Source organism: Microcaecilia unicolor, chromosome 9, assembly GCF_901765095.1.
Source record: "Microcaecilia unicolor chromosome 9, aMicUni1.1, whole genome shotgun sequence".
NCBI classification, from domain to species: Eukaryota; Metazoa; Chordata; class Amphibia; order Gymnophiona; family Siphonopidae; genus Microcaecilia; species Microcaecilia unicolor.
The window spans coordinates 148,726,512-148,740,999 of NC_044039.1; the positions used below are offsets into that span (position 1 = coordinate 148,726,512).

Sequence of the window (14,488 nt, forward strand, 5' to 3'; positions counted from 1 at the left end):
GAGAACCAGTTGGTGGTCATTTACATATCAGGAGTCTTGGTGGAACATAAGGGATTGTCACAGAAGATAAATAATCAGGAATTCTGGTAATAAATGCTTTGTGCATCAACATCAGGATCTGAAATTGTAATCAGTACTTGACTAGCAACCTCATGAGGAATGGAGTGATGTGATTATCATGTTTAGCATGACAGAGCACCCTAGTTGTCTCCTATTTCATGACTTTTTAATTTTCTCTGGAGTCTCTCATGATGGACTTTGTCAAACACTTTATGAAAATCTACATACACTGCATCAACCAGCTCACCTTTATCCACATGTTTATTTACGTCTTCAAAGATATGAGGCAAACTGGTGAGACAAGATTTTCATTGGCTAAATCCATGTTGACTCTATCCCATTAAACCATATTTGTCTATGTGTTCAGTAATTTTATTCTTTATAATAGTTTCCAATATTTTGCCAGGCACCGATGTCAAGCTTACCAGTCTGGAACTAAAAATCAGCGTTACATTGGCCACCTTCCAATCTTCAGGTACTACGGATGATTATAAGAAAGCTTACCTCTCTGGGCTCCCTCAACACCAAGGGATGTATCACATCCAGCCCCATGACTTGTTCAGTTTCTGTTTTTCAAATTGTTCATAAACATTTTATTCTGTGAATGGTTTGGTATATATACCTTTGTCAGCTAAGTGTGGCTGTTCTCCAGAATTGTCTTCCATGAGCACTGAAGTATTTGTTTAGCATGTCCACTTTTTCCTTTTTCAACATCTTTCAGTCTTACAATTCCATTTCTAGCCTTCCTCCTTTCCGTGACATACCTAAAAAGGTATTGTTACCTGTCTTTACATCTCTAGCTGTTTTTTCTTTATTCTACCCTTTGCCAACAGTATCTCTTTCTTTGCTTCTTTTGAGTTTTATCCAGTATTCTTTTCTGTGTTCCTCTTCTTATGTTATCCTGTATTTCACGAATGCTACTTTTGCTTTTAGTTTTTCAGCCACTTGTTTGGAGAACCATATAGGTTTCCTTTGCCTCTTGCTTCTATTTATTTTCCTTACATAAATGATCTGTTGCCATTTTTATACCCCCTTTCAGCTTGATCCACTGTCAGTCATTCCATTTCTCTTATGACCTCTCATCCTGTCAGCTCATTCTTCAGGTATTCCCCCATTTTACTAAGTCAGCATATTGAAAATCAGGCTTGAGTTTTGTACGTGTACGCTCTGCTTTAGTTCTTATATCAAACCATACTGTATGATTATCACTATTGGCCAGGTGGGAACCTACATGAATATATATATATATATATATTTTTTACATTTGTACCTCGCACTTTCCCACTCATGGCAGGCTCAATGCGGCTTACATATTGTATACAGGTACTTATTTGTACCTGGGGCAATGGAGGGTTAAGTGACTTGCCCAGAGTCACAAGGAGCTGCCTGTGCCTGAAGTAGGAATCGAACTCAGTTCCTCAGGACCAGAGTCCACCACCCTAACCACTAGGCCACTCCTCCACTATATATATTAGACCACATTCTCCATTTGTTAGTACTAGATCCAGCCTTGCTCTTTCCTGTATGGGTTCTATCATCATTTGTCTGAGCAGAGCACCTTGAAAGGCATCCATAATCTATTTTCCAATTTTGCAAATGAAACTTCCAATCCACATCTGGCAGGTGTAACTGCTCGCACATAAAACATATATGTGTATTTGACCTGATATGATAGTATTCTATAAAGAAATGAAGACACCTACCCTTTCTATATAATAAGCACATTCTTGATGCCTAAAAACAACACCCTCTTATGGAATAATCCTCGATGAGGATTAATAATATTAATAAAGTGCTAACATTTACATGCCACAGAGGCACATAAATGATTACAATACCCACATATATGTGCTTATGTGTGCACATATGCAACCAAGTGCCAAAACTCCAGCTAAGCACTACTCTGTAAACATGGGCATAACTTACATTATGTGTATTTTACAAGTAGGCAAACATATAAATGAAGTCTGGGTAAAGCATGGGAAGGTGCACACAGTATTCTGTAAGTTATGTGTGTAAGTAAGTTATATGCATCTCTCTGGCATTTAATTGCAAACATTTACACCAGCTCTAACTCCTCATGCCTACCTGTATACACATGCATATAATCAGTGAATATGAATGAGACAGATTTGCACAGAATGGAGGTAGTGAATGCAAATTTATCAAGTTTATTCGTTGTGGATATTCTGAAATTCTGACTGTCTAGGTGTGTTCTGAGGATTGGTTTGAGAACCCCTGATTCAGGTTAAAGTGGTTCCCAGACTGAAGGAGAAATTAGGGTCATCTACTAATTTTCTTTCCATTAGCGTAAGATCTTTCAAGGAGGCCTTCAGGAGTGGCTCAAAAGAAAGCTTCTGAAGAGCCCGAAGGACTAAATTAAGGTTCCACTCTGGACATGGGGTATGAAATGGAGGCCGCAAGCAGCCCGCTCCCTGAAAGAGTAGAATGATAGCCAATGATATCCGGGTGAGCTACAAGAGACGTCTTCTGTAGTCTGCTGACAAAACAGGCCAAAGCCACAACTTGAACTTTTAAAGAACCCAACACCAAACATTTCTGAAGGCCTGCCTGGAGAAACACTAGGATGTGCACGATCTGAGCTGATAAGGGAGAAAATACGTGATCAAAACACCAGCCTTGAACGTCCTCCACACCCCTGTATACACCATGGAGGTATTTCCGAGCCTGAAGCCTCCTGTGCTGGAAAATGAGAGCTTCACAGGAAACAGAGAAGAGGTGAAGGGAGGGAAGAAGTAAATTTGTGGGGCACCAGAGACAGAGATCTGAAGACCTCCAAGACATGACTCTGCAGACTCAAGCCACCCGCAAATCTCAACTGAGGACCAACTGGACCAGGAGCAAATCACTCAGAACCAGAGGCTGAAAAGTGTGTCCATCCACCTGCTGGAGATAGAAAACACTAAGGAACTAGACTGGATACAAAGAAAGATATGTCTCAGCTCAGTTTTCAGTTCTCTATCTCCACCTGTTGATTGATGGACACAACTATCTCACAGGTTCTGGAATAGTGGGTAGCTATGTAATAGATACATTTTACAAAAAAGTACCAAAAGAGAGGGTACAAAAGACAGCACAAAAAGCACAAAAGAGCCCTCAAGATTGGAACAATGTTGAAATCTTTAATACAAAAGACCCAACATGGGCCATGTATCGGTGCAAAAAAGCACCTGCCTCAGGGGTCATATCAATATATTCTTTGATGGAAAATGAAATGCAGAACAGTCCTTCTAACAACAGATCAAATTCAGCAACGGGTTATGCCAAATGTGTCCAAGCACAATGATGGCTTTCAGTAACCCACCAGAGTATATTGGTTTGACCCCTCTGAGACAGGCATTCTGCACCGAAACACGGCCTTCCTCGGGTCTTTTGTATTAAAGATTTCAACATTGTCTTCAGGATACATATTAGATTCAGATTATGGAATCTTGAAGAGGAATCTTTGCTACTGCTGGGAACATCTGTTTTGCAAATAATTTATCCCCCTCTCCAAAAACCCTGCAGACATGTATTTAACAACATTTATATGTCACTAATCCAAAGTTATGGGCATCTTACAACATAATATATGCAATCATAATCAAAATATTAATATATACATCCAGTATAAAATGTAGTTACTGTAAATACAAAAGTTACATATCATGGAACACCTGGGTCCCAACCGCCTCTGGTGAGTCTCCCGCTCTCAAATTATCCCCGGTTATTTCTAGGTTACTGGGGCAACGCTCCCAGTGGTCCCACAGTTCCTAGAAAGCACCCACAGACCCAACACACAAACCACCAGGGTTCTTAGTCAGTCCAGACAAGTAGAGGCAATAAACTGAATCTAATACAAATAAGTCACTACCGTGGAAATCAGACTGCGGAGTTCCTCAAGGATCACCATTGTCACTAATACTCTTCAACATAATGATGATCCCATTGGCCAAATCCTAATCCATCCAAGGCCTCCACCCGTTCATCTATGCAGACAATGTCACAATTTACATCCCTTTCAGACACGACTTATCAGAAATCTCCAATGAAATCAAACGCGGTTTGAACACCATGGACTCATGGGCAAATTCATTTCAATTGAAACTGAACACTGAAAAAACACACTGCCTTATCCTCTCATCCCAGCACAATAATTACAAACCCACAACCATAAACACCCCAGACCACACCCTCCCTATTTCAGATAGTCTCAAAATACTAGGCGTTACAATTGACCACAATCTTACATTTGAGAGCCAAGTAAACTCCACTATAAAGAAAATGTTTAATTCAATGTGGAAACTGAAACGTGTAAAACCTTTCTTCCCAAGGGAAATATTCCATAACCTAATACAATCAATGGTACTAAGCCACGCAGACTACTGTAATGGAATCTATGCTGGATGTAGAGAACAACTCATGAAGAAACTTCAGACAGCCCAAAACACAGCGGCCAAGCTGATATTTGGTAAAACACGATTTCAAAGTGCCAAACCCCTCAGAGAAAAACTACACTGACTCCCAATCAAAGAACGTATCACCTTCAAAATCTGCACCTTGGTCCACAAGATTATCTACAGTGTAGTCCCAGGATACATAACTGATCTGATTGATCTCCCAACCAGAAACAGAACAGGTTCATCACGAACTTACCTGAATCTCCACTACCCAAACTGCAAAGGTCTCAAATACAAAACAACCTACGCATCTAACTTCTCCTATATAAGCACACGACTATGGAACACACTGCCTAAAACTGTGAAAACAATCTATGACCATCTAAACTTCAGGAAATCACTAAAAACCTACCTGTTCGGAAAAGTATACCCCACCGACCCAACATAAATGCCTCAACTCAGCAACACAGCAAAACCAAAGATCATACTGGACACTATATACCCCTCCCTATCTTTGACCCCTAACATGACTGTAACTTACCTTATTTGACCCTAACATCTAATTGTATTTGTTCCTCTGACCTGGCGATTGCCTTTTCAGCACTATGTACGCCACATTGCACCTGCAAATAGGTGTGAAAATGTGGGATACAAATGTTAACAAATACAAAAAAAATGTTTATTGTCATGAAAAATGAGAACACATTTTCAAATCATAAGCTATTTGCACCTAAACCCTCTTAATCTGCTGCTACGTTTTTATGAACTTAATTACAAGAGCTATAAGGCTATTTATCCTATTGCACCTTGACAAGGATTACACAATGTTAAAAAGAAACTGAGTAATATCATGGATCCAAATCTTTCAAGCATGAACTAATCTCATCATGTTGGCAATATCCATTTACTGCATGCTGAGAAAATTTAGATTCCAAAATTAGCTAACTTAGATGTGTTTGACATTAATTGTTCTAAACTAGCATATATGTTTTGCTCCAGGCCATCTCAACGCAATACGTTAAAAATGGGTAAAATGTATTGATTAAATGAAACCTACCTCTGCTTTTGCTGCCCTAGTTGTCTTATCTATTAAAAACTTATCTGGCTATTCAACTTGCATTTTTAATCAAGTAAAGCTCTGAAATCACACAAAAATATGCAAGACAGATGTTGCCCATCATTCCAGATTTAGGCATTTTATCTAGATTGACTTTATCAGCTTTTCAGAGCAAAAAAAGAAACTTGTGTCAGCACAGTGTTTGCAGGACTCCAGGTGCTACAGTGCACCTGCATGTCAAGGGCTTTGTTGCTGTCACTCTCTAGTACTTCAAAATATTCAACTTCACAAAGAGTATTTAAATCTGAAGTAGCAAACAGACAGTAAGTTGCACTTTCTACAGTTTTCATATTTTGCATGAAGAAGAACTCCAACTTCTCTGTCAAGCATCCACAAATCCTAGCTAGTGTGTCCTCTTTAATGGGATCTTTTACAAAAGTGCACTAGCATTTTTAGTGCACACTAAATGCTAGAGACGCCCATGGGAATATATGGGCATCTGTAGCTCTAGCGCACGGGCTAAAAGCATTAGCACCCCTTTGTAAAAGGGGCCCTTAGTTACTGGGGTCCTCTAAGCCAGAATTTTCAAAACTGAAAGTCATGACCATAAATGGGGTTGCAATGCCCAGTTTGGGGTCACAACTTGGGCAGGCACTACATAGGACATTGTTCTCCTGTGCTTTCCAGAGGTTTGACCGCTGAAAGATTGATGGGCACTACTTCATGTCCCTCACTGGGTTTGTCAAATATATATTTGTTGCCTTTTGGTTTAGATTCATACTATGACAAAGACTAAACAACTATATTGCTGTTATATTTTTATTTCAACAAATCACCCTAACAGTGTTAATAACATCAATAGAAGGGGAAAAATGCACTCAAATCTTGCCTTTCACCATATATCTATGGCAGGTCTTTTCATCATCATCGTGCATATAAAAAAAAAACCCCAAACAAACCAAAAAACTTCAGTCAGACATGAAAAGTATTATTGTAATGATTTATTGCAAAAACTTATCTTGTTGCAAAAAGCAGATACTTAGGGAACATATAGCGTAGTCTTTATTAACTCCACTATTCAATCCTTCATTAACTCCTCCGACATAGTACTGGGTTTCACCAAAAGGCCTCCTCAGGATGTTTCTTAAATAAACTTATATGCCCCAATCTTATATTCATACTGCCAGTTGACCTAGTGACAGAACAGTACAGGACACTGTCTTCTTGAGCATTGACAGTCACTTCATTTGGGGCTGAAGGCAGGAAGATCGCTCATCAACAACATCTAGTGACTGGAGTAGGGGTTCAATAAGGCGCCTTGATGAGCGGCCCCTGGTTGAGAACCACTGATACAATGACTGGGCTAGGTGAGTTGGGAGTAGAGAGTTGCATGGGGACAGAAATCTTACCCATCCCCGCCCTTCCCCACTGGAATCTTACCTGTCCCCACCCATTCCCAATGGAATTTTACCCATCCCCACCCATCTCCGCAAGAATGTAATGGTACATTAAAAAAAATTCCGGTCAGCTCTCTCAGTCTCTTTCTGGATTCGAGCTGCAGCACTGCAGGCAAGGAAGGAATGGAAGTTGTAAATTGGAACACTCTAGTGCTCACATGTAAGGCTTGTCTCTGATGCTCATGCCTGTGTCAGAGCTGAGGTCTGCACATCAGCTCAAGAGCAGAGAGGATTAATAGTAAGTGACAGCAGATAAAAACCAGAATGATTCATCCAGTTTGCCCAAAAGGCACACTCATTATCAATTCATGATTAAATCAACAATAAATGTGATATTATATACTTGATTATGGCCTTTTTTGGCGTTTCTGGGACATAGACCATAGAAGTCTGCCCGGCCCTATCCTTATGTTCCAACTGCTGGAGTTGCCATCGAAGCCCAGCCTATTCGTCTTCTCATTTGCGGGACACAGACCGTAAAATCTGTCCAGCACTGTCCTCATGTTCCAGCCACTAAAGCTGCTCAGCCCTTTCCAGCCCATCCTAAACCAGATTGCCATAAATGAGACACAGACCGTACAAGTCTGCCTGGTATAGGCCCTAGTTCATCACAGCCAGAGTCGCCATTCGACACATCCACACACATGCAGCCATTTAAGTTTAGGTTTCACATAACTTCCATTTTCTAATTAGAGATCTTCTGTGTTCATCCCATGCCTTTTTTAATTCACCACCATTTGTGTCTCTACCACCTCCTTAATCTGTGCTGTTAAAGCGAGGAGGAGGAGACAGCACTCAAAGAACTTGGTACTTGGTAGGTGAGAGGCTGGCGCAAGTGCAGCGTACACTTCCATGGGAACCCCACAGCAATTGTTTCCGTCCCCACGGGAACTCTGCAGGAACTGTTCCTGTGAGGATGGAAACAGTTTCCATCCCCACGGGAACCCCGCAGAAACTGCTTCCATCCCCATGGGAATCCTGTGAACCCCCATTCCTGTGCAGGTCTCTAGTGTCACTGTCACTCAGCTCATATCCAAATGTTACACTCTCCCAGCCTGAGAAACAGCACTCAGTGTGCTGAAACACAATCCTCCACATACAAGGGCTACATTCAACATGAGGGACGAAACCACAGTTGGCGGCCCTTCTGGCAGTGCTGAAGCCAGCAAATTCACAGCCAAACTTTCACCATGCTGCTCCTCTGCAGCGGACACACTTCCTGGTTGTTGAGAGGCTGCCCTCTTGACAGGGCTAAGGGAAACCCTGTCAACCTTGCTCCCGGAAGAACATCCACTGGCAGGACTGAAGGGGGTGCCAATTCGGAAACTGCCAAGGCTTGAAACCCCTCCAATGTCTGTTGGAGTAGAGGGTCACTGCCAACCGCATACAGACATTCCTTGGTTTTTCCATTCCTCTTACCCTTCAGCCAAAGCAGCAAGGGACGCCGCACTCCAACTACAATTCCAGAGGTAAGAGAGAGCTCTTGACGGTGCATTCTACACTAATGCCATCTTGGCCTTAAGGCCCTTTTTAAAATGTCAAAGATAAACTTCCATCCAAAGATGTTGTGAGAGAATGCCATAAAGCAGGGACTGAAAAGAAAATGGTGGATTCTTGTAGGGTCCAGCTTTGCTTGTGATAAAGATGGAATAACCAAACAATTCTGCACCTGTGAACATAACACCTGACATGTGATATAAGAAAATCAGCAAATCTGACAAATACTGCGGTAATTCTGAATAAAATGTGCTATGTGCTAACACGAAGGGGGTCTTTTACAAAGGTGCAGTAATGCTATTAGCGGGCGTCTCTAGCGTTTACTGCGTGCTTATTTTTAGCGAGCCTTACTAAAAGGACCTCTAAGATTTTAAATTTCAAGTAATAACTAAACAGCAACGAATGAGCTTCTTTTAAATAAGGTGCTACACAATCAAATCTTTGAGCCCCTATAATAAAAGGGATTTGATATACTGCCTTTCTGTGGTACAGCCAAAGTGGTTTACATACATGAAAGTACTTTCTCTGTCCCTAGTGGACTCATAATCTAAGCTTAATAGCTACATACTGAACAGTTTGTAATTGATTAATAGTATATTTTGAATGACAAAGAAATATTCATAATCTAGTCTACTCATAACCAATTTTAACCAATTTATATAAGGACAAGTTATCAACCAATGGTTAGGACTGCTGTAATCAATCTTAATGCCCAAAACAGGATCACAACAGAGATGCTATAAGGCTCATTTTCAAAACACATAGACTTACAAAGTTCCACAGGTTGCTATGTAACTTTGTAAGACTAAGTGCTTTGACAATACGCCTCTATGTAACTTTATATGTCTATGTACTTTGAAAATGAGTACTTATGTGATTCAAAAGACAAGCGTGAATCCAAATTATCCTTAAAATTTTCACAGTAGTTTCCAAGATCAAAGTCCTAACATTTTGTGGTTGGTGAATATAATACCTATGGTGTAACTTTTGTTAACTTAATCCCCTTATTTTCTTACTTATGTTACTCAAACTTATCTGTCCACTTGTAACCACTCGCCTCCACCTACCCTCCTCTCTTCCTTCCCGTTCACATTAATTGATTTGATTTGCTTACTTTATTTATTTTTTGTCTATTTGATTGTAAGCTCTTTGAGCAGGGACTGTCTTTCTTCTATGTTTGTGCAGCGCTGCGTAAGCCTTGTAGCGCTATAGAAATGCTAAATAGTAGTAGTAGAAGTATATGTTCCCTCTCTGCTTACTCCCTATGTTATTAAGATGTTTTATTGCACATTGTGCTAACATTGTAAGTAGCAAACTAGGTCTTACTATGTACTGTTATTTGAATATTTTTACAGCTGTAATTGTCTATTGCTTATGTTAAACTTAATCTTGTTGTACACTGCCTTGCAAGAATGTAAACAAATCCAAATAAATACATTAATAAATAGTCTGCAGGGCACATCTGATTTAGAATCACATTATCAGGCAATGATTCTGTACGGCACAAAATTAGGCCTTCATTACATTTATTTTATTTCTTCTTCTATTATTTTCTCATGGAATGCCAAGACTGCAATTTTTCTGCATGTTTCTGTTCGTGACATGTGGATGCATGTGAAAACCAAGCTCCATCATCTGTAAAAGTGAAAGTACATGTGCAATTTAACAGCATATGCACTTTTCCCAACTGCAAAAGGTGTATCTGCAATCCAGTGGCGTAGCCACAGGTGGGCCGGGGCCCACCCACTTAGGGCTCAGGCCCACCCAACAGTAGCACACATTTAGCGGTAGCTGGTGGGGATCCAAAGCTAAGACTTCCGCCTAATGGTAACAAAAATGCTACTCTCAACGATACTGGAACCTGCGCATGCTCAGTTTTCGGGGCATGCCTTCTGCAGACTGCCAAGGTGGAAAGAAGTTTTTTCCTGCCAGCTTAGATATTTTTTTTTGGTGGTGGTGGTGTGGAGAACACTTGGTGCCCACCCACTTCTTGCCTAGGCCCACCTAAAATCTGTTGTCTGGCTACGCCCCTGCTGCAATCTATGCAGCATTTGAGATATGATAGATCTCAGGACATATAGGAGAGCAGGAGGAGGAAAGTCAGGGAAGCGACTGTACATGCTTTTTTTCTCCCCCTAATTTTTTGGAAGGCTTACCCTAGTCTAGTATGAATGTAATACTATGCTTACATTCATTGTGCTGTAATATCAGTGAGCGTGAACATTATTAAAACTGTCTTTGTCATCAGTAGTGCTGTCCAATTCACGTTTCGACGATTCGTTTTCGAAAAAAAAAATCGGAATTTCCCCTCCGCCCACCCGCTCGTTGCCGCTTCCCTCCCGCCGTCACCCAGAGGGAAGCAGCAGCGACAAGATAAACTTACCACAGCACGGCCCAGCAGGTTTCTATATTGGCGCAAACAAAGTCTCTCTATTGGCCCAGGTAGGCAGCCGTCTTTGCCCTGGAACAGGAGGTTTCATAAACAGGAGATGAAGTGACGTCAGAACGCTGAACCCAATTAGGTCATTCTAAGTTTCCCCTTCCCAGCGCAGCCGTCATCCCCGTTTACTCAAAACAAAGCAAGCAAACCTATGAGCTGCTCCATCCACCTTGTCGTGGTAGCATTTTTATTTAATCTCACTTATATTTTCAAAACACACCAGCTTGTGCAGCATACGGATGTACACTGAGGAAGTATAATAGCGGAATAACTTTTCATAGGTAGAGTAGTTGGAGGGGCTGGTTAAAGGGACACCTTAGCATGTGTTATATGCATGCAGTGATATTTTTTTCTCCCAGTAATAGGCCACTAAAACAGACATCATCTTATGAGAATCAGGTGCTCAACATTCAAAGTTTCTATCTATCTATTTATTTATTTATGACATTCATAGCCCACATTTAACATGTTATTAAGATGAAACCAGGGAGAATTTGAAAGCTTTTTTTTTTCCTGTGCCTAGATCAAAAGAGAAAGATGATTTGTGAGAACTTGCTCCTGTTTTGAAGAATGCAGTGGTATATTATAAAAATGCACTTAATATTGTTTATCAGGACTGCTGAGAGACTGAACTGGGCCAGGAGTAGGGTTGCTGCCGCCGGGGCAGGGCTGCTGCTCCCCCCCCCCCCAAAATCATCATCCGCTGTCGCCCCCCTCCGATCGCTACCGCCACCCCCACCCCACCCCCATCGCTGCTGCTGCTGCCGTAACAGGATTAAAGATTGAAATACCTTGGCTGGTGGGGATTCTGAGGCCCCACCAGCAGAAGACATCTTCTTCCAGCGATGACTGCCTGCCCCTGCAGCTGCTTTTCCTCTCAGGTGTGTATGCTCGGTTGCGCGCCTGAGAGGAAAAGCAGCTGCTCAGTAATGGGCAGAAGAACAGCACTGGAGGAAGCTCCATGTCCTCCCCAGCCTCCAAGGGGGGCCTGGCGCCGGAGTTTTCTCTCTCCTGCTCCTGTTGGGACGCGATCATTCAGGTCCCGTCAGGAGCAGGAGAGAGAGAGAGAGACCCAGGCGCTGGGCCCTCTTGGAGGCCTGGGAAATTTTGCCCCCCATCCCCCCTCTCGGCGGCCCTGTTGTTTATTACTATTATTTACTACTGGTTGATATACAGCCTTCATACTTTGTAATATAATTTGTAATAGCATTTTCTCAGTTATTACCCAAATACAAATACAATTATAATGTTAAATATACGACCATGTCTGTCTCTTATGGTAGCAGTTAGGATAACCTGGTCCTGGAGTTACCCAAGGCAGGTTTGTCAGGATATTGACATGAATATTCATGAAACAGATTTGCATACAGTGGAGCAGTGATTGTTATGAAATGCTTTGAGTCCTACTGATCTGTACATCTGTTGTGTTATTTTGGCAGATGGAAACAGGTGGGCTTATAGGGAGGGAGGGGAGTATGGGAGGGGAAGGGTTCTTGGGGTATGTTCTCTGTAAAAGTTTTTATTGTGCCATGTTGGATGGTTTACTGTATATTCTTTTTCTGTATGAAGCTTATCAAACAACATGTTTTGCTTTTAATAAAGATGATTAAAACATAACAAATACATTTTGGATGGTACTGAATTCTATTATTCTGTCTCACTGTATTTCCAGTTTTGGCACTACTACTACTACTACTTAACATTTCTAAAGCGCTACCCGGGTTACGCAGCGCTGTACTATTTAACAAAGAAGGACAGTCCCTGCTCAAAGGAGCTTACAATCTAAAGGACAAAAGTGCGGTCAAATTGGGCAGTCTAGATTTCATGAATGGAGGTATAATGGTTAGGTGCCGAAGGCGACATTGAAGAGGTGGGCTTTGAGCAAGGATTTGAAGATGGGCAAGGAGGGGGCTTGGCGTATGGGCTCAGGGAGTTTATTCCAAGCATAGGGTGAGGCGAGGCAGAAAGGGCGGAGCCTGGAGTTGGCGGTGGTGGAGAAGGGTACTGAGAGGAGGGATTTGTCCTGTGAGCGGAGGTTACAGGTAGGAGCGTAAGGGGAGATGAGGGTAGAGAGGTAATGAAGAGCTGCTGATTGAGTGCATTTGTAGGTTAGTAAGAGAAGCTTGAACTGTATGCGGTACCTGATCGGGAGCCAATGAAGAGACTTGAGGAGAGGGGTGATATGAGCAAATCGGTCAAGGCGGAAGATAAGACGGGCTGCAGAGTTCTGAATGTCTTACTGTATTTCCAGTTTTGGCACAGTATAAGCCATCACAAGAACAAAATATAAGAAAACCAATGGACTGCATTAGGGGCTTATAGCCCATTTAGTTATGTTTCAACAAATGAGAGATCTGTTTGACAGAAAATATTTGTATTATTTTGACTTATAAACCACTTGTTCCTGAAACATGCTCAAACAACAGAATAATCTATTTGTGTATTTAAAAGGTAAACTTCTACAAAACAGATGAAGATGTGATTCCATGTGCCCCAATGAAAGGAGAGTTTAATTCTACTTCCATTTAGTTTCAATGTATTCCATCATCTTTATAACACCATGCTTTCCAAGGCAGATTACAACAACATTTAAGATGAACCCATCAGGAAACAGGATATTCTCACTGAAATTTGGCCATCTGTATTGTATACAGTGTATTTATTTAGTTTTTAGTGTAGAAAAATGAGCACAAAATACAGAGTTTAAAATTACTGTTTCTATTAGCTATAGTAATTTTAAGCTGTTTTAGTGATATCCAATTGTTATTTCATATTTATATCTGCATGTGGGAAGCTTTCAAATAAATTAAAAAAACCTGTACAATAAGATAAAAAAAAAAACAACAAAAAACACTTTTGTCCTCTACCTTTTAAGGCACTGCCTATCCAATTGAAACAGTTTTAGACTTGTTACAGATAGACCAACAATAAAAAACGACAATGTGGATGCAGCAGTTCGTAGGTTTGCTTGCTTTGCGCGAACGGGGATGACGGCTGTGCTGGGAAGGGGAAACTTAGATTGTCCTAATTGGCTTCCTTGCTTACAGTGGACTACATAGGCTCACTTCCACTCCTGTCTATTAAACCTCCTTGGCGCCAAGCAAGTCACCAATGCAAGGAGCAAGACAGCTGGCTGAAGAAAACAGGAGACAGGGTGTTCCTATGTAGTCCATTATACGGACTGAAGCCAGTAGGCGAAGCTTGCCAGCAGTAAGCGGAGCTTTAGTTCACCCAAAGCAATAGCAAAAGATTATTAAAAATAAATGCTTGGTCCATCTGTAAAAAGTCTAAAGCTGTTCCAGTTGGATAGGCAGTGCCTTAAAAGGTGGAAGGCAAAAGATTTTGGTTTAAAAAAAAACTTAGACAGCTTTTTAATTTATTTGAAAGCTTCCCATATCTAGATATAAATATCACGAAATACAAATTGAATATCACTAAAATTATTATAGCTGATAGAAACAGCAGTTATAACCTCTGTATTTTGTGCTCATTTTTCTACACTGTTCTATACAATACAGATGGCGAGATTTCAGTGAGGATATCCTGTTTCTTGATGGGTTCATCTTAACTGTTGTTG

At 41.1% G+C, this 14,488-nt stretch overlaps 1 protein-coding gene across 4 annotated transcripts in view; it reads right to left on the reverse strand.

Annotated features, from left to right (window-relative positions):
- The window catches only part of LOC115477878 (protein-L-isoaspartate(D-aspartate) O-methyltransferase-like), a 45,323-nt gene extending 34,365 nt beyond the window's left edge, over positions 1–10,958 (reverse strand). Inside the window, exons 1-2 of one of the 4 annotated variants that reach the window (XM_030214999.1) lie at positions 10,855–10,908; positions 9,522–9,523 (exon numbers count right to left, since the gene is read on the reverse strand). The gene's annotated coding sequence lies outside the window, so the exon portion shown is untranslated. Of the gene's footprint in view, positions 1–9,521; positions 9,524–10,789; positions 10,809–10,854 lie in introns of those variants that run through there. The other 3 variants (XM_030215001.1, XM_030214998.1, XM_030215000.1) reach the window with 3 other exon arrangements.
- Positions 10,959–14,488: the final 3,530 nt, after the last annotated feature.